This window comes from Alosa sapidissima, chromosome 13, assembly GCF_018492685.1.
Source record: "Alosa sapidissima isolate fAloSap1 chromosome 13, fAloSap1.pri, whole genome shotgun sequence".
NCBI classification, from domain to species: domain Eukaryota; kingdom Metazoa; phylum Chordata; class Actinopteri; order Clupeiformes; family Clupeidae; genus Alosa; species Alosa sapidissima.
The window spans coordinates 26,632,517-26,640,016 of NC_055969.1; the positions used below are offsets into that span (position 1 = coordinate 26,632,517).

General features: G+C 43.5%; 1 protein-coding gene across 4 annotated transcripts in view; it reads left to right on the top strand.

Annotated features, from left to right (window-relative positions):
- Positions 1-240, top strand: part of igsf9a (immunoglobulin superfamily, member 9a) — a 43,660-nt gene extending 43,420 nt beyond the window's left edge. For all 4 annotated transcript variants that reach the window (XM_042058351.1, XM_042058350.1, XM_042058349.1 and 1 more), the window contains one exon: positions 1-240. This exon is cut by the window's left edge and continues 1,968 nt beyond it. The gene's annotated coding sequence lies outside the window, so the exon portion shown is untranslated.
- The last annotated feature ends 7,260 nt before the right edge of the window (positions 241-7,500 follow it).

Here is a 7,500-nt window from a genome sequence, read left to right on the forward strand (position 1 = left end):
TGCTCAGAGGTAGGGTTGCATCATTTTGCATTTCATATAAGAACTATTTTTAAACAGAAAGGGTTCAGAGTTGCTCATGGGCCCCATTTTCAAAGTGATGTTTTTAAGAGCAGAACTATGTTTCTCTATGTGATGGTTATCATTTGCTTAAATTGCTGTTGAATTGTATTTTAATATGTAGATTGTATTTTTTCATACAGTATGGTTGTCTGTTCTAATCTCAATAAAAATAAATGCTAATACTGTTATTCATTTGAATAGCAAGGGAGAAAAATCTGTAATCTCCCCATACATTCCCCAAGATTATATCCGCTGTTTGTGTGTGTGTGTGTGTTGGAGGGGGGGTGTGTGTGTTAACATCTTGTCCTGATCACCACTGAGTCAACATATGGTTCTGAATGAATATAGAAGCGGTAATGGTGTCATAACTGCCATATGAAATGAATGTCAACTAATTAAAGATTAAAGGTTTTTGAATGCCATATGGAAGATGGAAGATACGCATAATTAATTACAGGAGGCAGAAAAAGTAAAATGATCATACTGTCAATCCTCAAATTATGGATTCTATTTATAGCCAGGCCTCGGATAATAGCCGGTCGATGGCTTGGTCGATTCAGACAAATAAAGGCCGGCCCCCAAATACAAGCCAAGGTATCAATTAGCTATCAGTCCACAAGCACTAGAAAACATTGTTTCAATTTAACTCAAAATAAAAGAGCTCTTAATATTTTTTTTTAATATTGTTGGTTGGCTTAATACTGTTGCCTATGAAAAGTCGTTGTCCTACACCATGGGTCTCCAACACGTCGCTCTCAAGCTACCAGTCGCTTGCCGCCCCCTTCTGAGCTTACCAGAGGCTGAAGCAGTTACTAGGCCTACTAGATTTAAACACAATTGTTGCCGCGAGGCATTCCAGCCTAAAAATGTAATAAAAAGTAAATCATGCATAATTAAAAAATAACTCAATTAAGGCTACTTTGCTAGGCAATAATGTTTCCATTATAGCACAGCGCACGTTCAATTACTGTAATTATGTAAGCATACTTCTCAGGATACAATACTGTGATGTTGAATGTATCTTGAAGTGCTCTAGCAGGATATGTGAAGCCTGTATTAGAACCACGGTGCTCGGCACGGTTCTCACAGCACAGGGATATTCCAACTCATGGAACGTCTCTCGGCCAATCAGAAACAAATAAATAGTTCCATAGAACCCAATTGTTGTATAAACGATTCTAATGACTCACACTATTCACAAACTCCATCGTCATGGCACCAACTATACGATTCTCAATTACTCACACTATTCACAAACTCCATCATCATGGCACCAACAATACGATTAGTGAAACAATATATAATGTCCGCAACACTGCTTTAGACTCCCATATATTTAATGTACAGAAGGCAACGTTTCAACCCAGCTGCGTCGAAACATTGCCTTTTCTACATTAAATATATGGGAATCTAAAGCAGTGTTGCGGACATTATATATTTTTTCACTTGAGTAGTTTTTTTTTGTCCTGCACCTGCCAGAAGGTGGGATGTGCGCACAATAACTTTTTGTTGAACCAACTATACGATTCTCAGACTAGCAGCCCCTACTCATCACCCAGCAGGAAACAGGAAATGTGTTGGAAGCCAGAATGTTCTCAGGCAAAATTCTGTACCAGAACTCAGAGGGGGTCAGGATTGTTTAAGATGTGAAAATAAATAGGTCACTATATCAGCTTTGACATTTTCTGATAATTTCATGCACAGATAGTTTTTCTTGCTTTATACCTTCTCTGACTAGAGAGCGTGACAGCCTGCTGATGTTGTGGCCTTTCCTTACTGGTTCTAGAGTGCTGGTTCTAGAGAGCGTGACAGCCTGCTGATGTTGTGGCCCCTCCTTGCTGGTTCTAGAGTGAGTGACAGCCTGCTGATGTTGTGGCCTCCTCCTTGCTGGTTCTAGAGTGCTGGTTCTAGAGTGTGTAACAGCCTGCTGATGTTGTGGCCCCTCCTTACTGGTTCTAGATAGCGTGACAGCCTGCTGATGTTGTGGCCCCATCTCACTGGTTCTAGATAGCGTGACAGCCTGCTGATGTTGTGGCCCCATCTCACTGGTTTAGATAGCGTGACAGCCTGCTGATGTTGTGGCCTTCTCCTTCCTGGTTCTAGATAGTGTGACAGCCTGCTGATGTTGTGGCCCCATCTCACTGGTTCTAGATAGCGTGACAGCCTGCTGATGTTGTGGCCCCATCTCACTGGTTTAGATAGCGTGACAGCCTGCTGATGTTGTGGCCTTCTCCTTCCTGGTTCTAGAGTGTGTGACAGCCTACTGATGTTGTGGCTCCTCCTTGCTGGTTCTAGAGTGTGTGATTGCCAGGTGGTCCACTGCTCTTCTGGGCTACTCACCTGTTCCTGTGCACCAGCTGTGTGTAGGTTCTGTACCTGTGTGTGTTGATGTGGTGCTGTGCTAGTCTGTACCTGTGTGTGTGTTTCCAACGTAGGCTGTGCTCATCTGTGCCTGGGTGTCAGCCAGGTATGCTGTACGTGTCATGTTTTGCCCTGGTGGCATGCTTGTCTTGTGAGTGTATGTGTGTGTGTGTGTGTGTGTGTATGTCTGTCTTCACCCACACTTTAACGTGCACACTGAAATCTCATGTTTTTTGTCTGTAATTGGCTCTTGGTCCCCAGTGCTCCCTTCCTGTGACTCACTCTCCCAAACCCCTCTTCTTCTCTCTCCTCTCCCCTCTCTACTCTCTCCTGTTTTCCCCTCTCTCCTTTCTGCCCCCCTTCTCTCCTCTCCCCATCTCCTCTCCTCTCCAATCCTCTCCTCTATCCCTCTCTCCTCTCCCCCCCTCTCCTCCTCTCCTCTCCTCTTCCTCTCCCCCTCTCTCCTCTCCTCCCTTCCTCCTCTTCTCCTCTCTCCTCCTCTCCTCCTCTCCCCCTCTCCTCTCTCCTCCTCTCCCCCCCTCTCTCCCCCTCTCCTCTTCTTCTACCCCATTCTTGCTGTCTCATTGTTGCTCTCTGTTTGTCTGTCTGTCTGTCTGTTTGCTCCTCCTCACTATTTCTCCAGAAGTGTCTTTCTATTTCTGTCTGTATTCTTCATTCTGGCACTCTTTCTCAATTTACCATCCATCACAAATCTCTCTCTCTCTCATTCACACACACACACACACACACACACACACACACTCATTTTTTTCTCTCCACAAAAACACAGTGCGATCTTTTCTCTCTCTATCTGTAAAATTGCCATTATCTATTCACCCACCCATCCATCTCCCTCAGAAAATGTGTTTTTTGTTCCTGCTCACTTGTAAAAGCTCATTCAATTTGTGAAATTGATAGAAATGTCATGGTCGCAAATGAGTGAATCATAGCACTAACTTATGTGAACACAGACAGGAGCCAGTGGCAACAGGTGCACCATCTGGAGTGTGAACGTTGTGTGAGGGTACAAGGTCCATGTTCTGAGGAAAAAAACAATTATATTAAATTGGACACATTCAAAGATTTTGGAAGGTTCTAAACTTCAAAGATCAAGCTTCAAAACAGATGGCTGGTAGCTCTGTGAGAAAAAAAACAAAGGATTATCAAGACTGTGTTGGAGCTATAGGACAAAAAGGCAAAGAATAAGTGTTGGATCAGGAGAAAGTAATCCAGGCACTCAAGGAAGAGTGAGGACGAGCTACAGTAGAATGCATGCTGAAAGTGAAATGAAAAAGCAAAAAGGAGGTGTTGGAATCGCAGATATCTTTGGCTGACATGTTCAGAACAACAAATCATTTGACGTGTAGAATCGTTATGACACCCTCTGAATGCAATTCAGTGGATTGGTGAAGTTCTGGGGGGGCCATACAATAAATCAATGTATGCCAACCCCACACAGCCCAGTGCAGCGCAGCACTCCTGAGTGGCTCTCTAGATACAGGCTTCCTTATTGTTCTTATTACTCAGGATTACTGCTGATAATTACCGGCGGACAATACATTATCCCTTACATGAATGGGCCTTCCCAACGTTCGGAGGTCTGTTAAGTAAGGGATAATTTATAGAACGCCGGTCACCTTGCTTCGTCCTGAAGGGACTTATTTTCCGATCATGACCGACGTTCTAGGCATTTTTCTAACTTATTATACAGCTAATTGCCAAAACGAGAAAAGAAACTTAACACAATGGGTCTTTAAAAATTATTTTGCTACCGTTTCGTGGCTTCCGCTGACAAAAATAGTTTGCCACACAGATAGAACTTGACAGTTTCAGGGGTTGCGTGGCAATGTCTTACTAGCTGATTTTCACTTTCAATGAAATTCCATTGCAATAATCAAACAGACTTCTTGCGGAGTGATATGAAAGATGTTAATCAGAAGCACAAAACTCGTTGCCATTGACAGTGGTCATTTTACAGCGGTAATAAAGTTGTAGGTAACATTCTAAGTTTCGCAACAATTGAAGGTTCTAAAATTCTATGTTGAATTCAATGAACCCAGATATTCTTTAGAACTTTCATTTCTCAACATTCCCGTCACACCGGTGTGACGGTACTCCTTTAAGGGTTAACAGTCAGACCTCCGAACGTTGGGAGGGCCCATTCATGTGAATGGAACTTTCTGCAGCTCTCTGAAGTGCCGTGTAATACATTTATTCTAAATGTTTCGCACTTGGAGTGTGTTTAGAAGCATCAGAGACCCAAATAGAAGTACAACAGCACAGAAAAACAAGGGAAGAGGAGAGATAGACTTCTCTGCATAGTCTGTCTACCTCTCCACCTTCTCCATGTTTGTGTACTGACTGTCTACTGGTCTACTGTTGATACTGCTACACTGTTTACATGCTATATTAGCACATATGCATAAACCCTCCCTTCCTCCCACAGCCTGGATTGTAGCCGTACTTAATACCTAATACTTGACACTTTACACTTAACTTACTTGACCAATGGCTGTAACCCTATTACTTCAACCTATTCTTGCACTGATATCGTTTTTTATTTGGCTACATTATTCTCTTATATGTCCATATTTATTTTATGCTGATCTCTAGACTTTATTCTTGCACTGTTGGACTTACTTATTTGCACACTCACTCTTATAGAGCACCTTACCATGCATACAGAATCACAGGCTCAGTCCCTGCCCCGTCACTGCAAGCGCCTCATGCTTAATCATCCTTAAGCACACTATGGATATTTGATTTAGTTTTATTTAGTATTAAGATTTTAGTATTTTAGTATTTTTTTAATCTTCTACAGTCTTTATTGTTCAGTGGTGTTTTTTCTTATATTTATATACTTATATTACTTTTTCTGCTGTAAGTGCATGTTGTGTGTGATTGTATGCTACTGAGACCTTGAATTTCCCCTTGGGGAAAAAAATCTATCTATCTATCTATCTATCTATCTATCTATCTATCTAAAAGTGAGTTTTGCATAATATGGCCCCTTTAAATCAAGGCACATTAGATATCAAGGCTAACTGTTAAAACACTGTGCCTTAATTCAGGCGTGGGGCGAGATTTGAAAGTAGGCAATTAGCCCATATGATATTAGATCTTCAAAAATGTCTGATAGCCTAACTTCAGGCACAGAAAATGTCCTTGCTTTAAGCTCTGTAATAGCCTAACCTATGTGTGCTACAAACTGCATGACAGGCCTTGTTTCAATAATTTAGGCTACATACTTGGAAAAGGCAGTTGGATATGAAAATCCTTTTTATCAACTAGTAGGTCTAGCCTATTCAGGGGAGACACTGATTCATAAAATCTGACTTAATTTTATGAATAAAAATCCACTTTGTGCACCAGTGACTTTCCAAGCCACACACACACACACACACACACACACACACACACACACACAAGCCTATGGACTTTCGAATAATACTCACAGAAAGGTTACACACAGAAGCACACATACACAATAACAAACACACACTACGCACACACTCATTTACATACACAAAAGTATAGGATGGAGTAGGAGATGGAGACAAATTGACAAGCGTGATTTATTTTTGCGGAGAGAATGTGCAGGACTGGGCGGCTGTCATATTTTGTACCGCTTTGCGGTACGTCTAGTTTCCAGCATTAGCATCCCACTGCATCAGCTACAGCCATTTCAGCACCTCGGAGCTCTGGGGCTCCAATACTGGCCACACAGCAGTGAGTTCTCAGAATCGGTGAGCCAGCAACACTACATGGTACCATTCAGCCCAGCTGCCCCCTCCACCATCCTACCCACTGTGCCACCATCGCCCCCTTCACCATCTAAAGAGCTCCTACCCACTATGCCACCATCACCCCCTCCACCATCCTACCCACTATGCCACCATCACCCCCTTCACCATCCTACCCACTGTGCCACCATCACCCCCTTCACCATCCTACCCACTGTGCCACCATCACCCCCTTCACCATCCTACCCACTATGCCACCATCACCCTCTTCACCATCCTACCCACTGTGCCACCATCACCCCCTTCACCATCTAAAGAGCTCCTACCCACTATGCCACCATCAACCCCTCCACCATCTAAAGAGCTCCTACCCACTGTGCCACCATCAACCCCTCCACCATCTAAAGAGCTCCTACACACTGTGCCACCATCACCCCCTTCACCATCTAAAGAGCTCCTACCCACTGTGCCACCATCACCCCCTCCACCATCCTACCCACTATGCCACCATCACCCCCTTCACCATCCTACCCACTGTGCCACCATCACCCCCTTCACCATCTAAAGAGCTCCTACCCACTGTGCCACCATCACCCCCTCCACCATCCTACCCACTATGCCACCATCACCCCCTTCACCATCCTACCCACTGTGCCACCATCACCCCCTTCACCATCTAAAGAGCTCCTACCCACTATGCCACCATCAACCCCTCCACCATCTAAAGAGCTCCTACCCACTGTGCCACCATCAACCCCTCCACCATCTAAAGAGCTCCTACACACTGTGCCACCATCACCCCCTTCACCATCTAAAGAGCTCCTACCCACTGTGCCACCATCACCCCCTTCACCATCTAAAGAGCTCCTACCCACTGTGCCACCATCACCCCCTCCACTATCTAAAGACTGAAGTCACTACGGCTTTTGTATGAATGGAAACAGATCCACACATCACTGGCCAGTTGCGTATTTCTCAGTTCTTCTCGTAGCATAAGTAAGTCTGTGCTCTTTGCTGTGAATAAAGCATGTGAATTTGAATCAAATAGAGTGTGAATCTGAAAAAAGAAATCGGAATCGAGCCAAGTGAATTTGTAAACATTGGAAGTCCAAACTAGACTGATCAGCTAAAGATCTATATGGCTTTATATGGATCTATATGGCTTTATGGCTCAATACTGAGGGAACTGCTCATTGTGAATGTAGTCGAGTTTACCAAAAACAAACTACAACAAACAGCATAATACAACTCAGTAAACAAACATTAAATCATTTACTTTATGGCATGTACAACTCAGTAAACAAACCTAGTAGACACATTAAATTGTTTGCTTTAT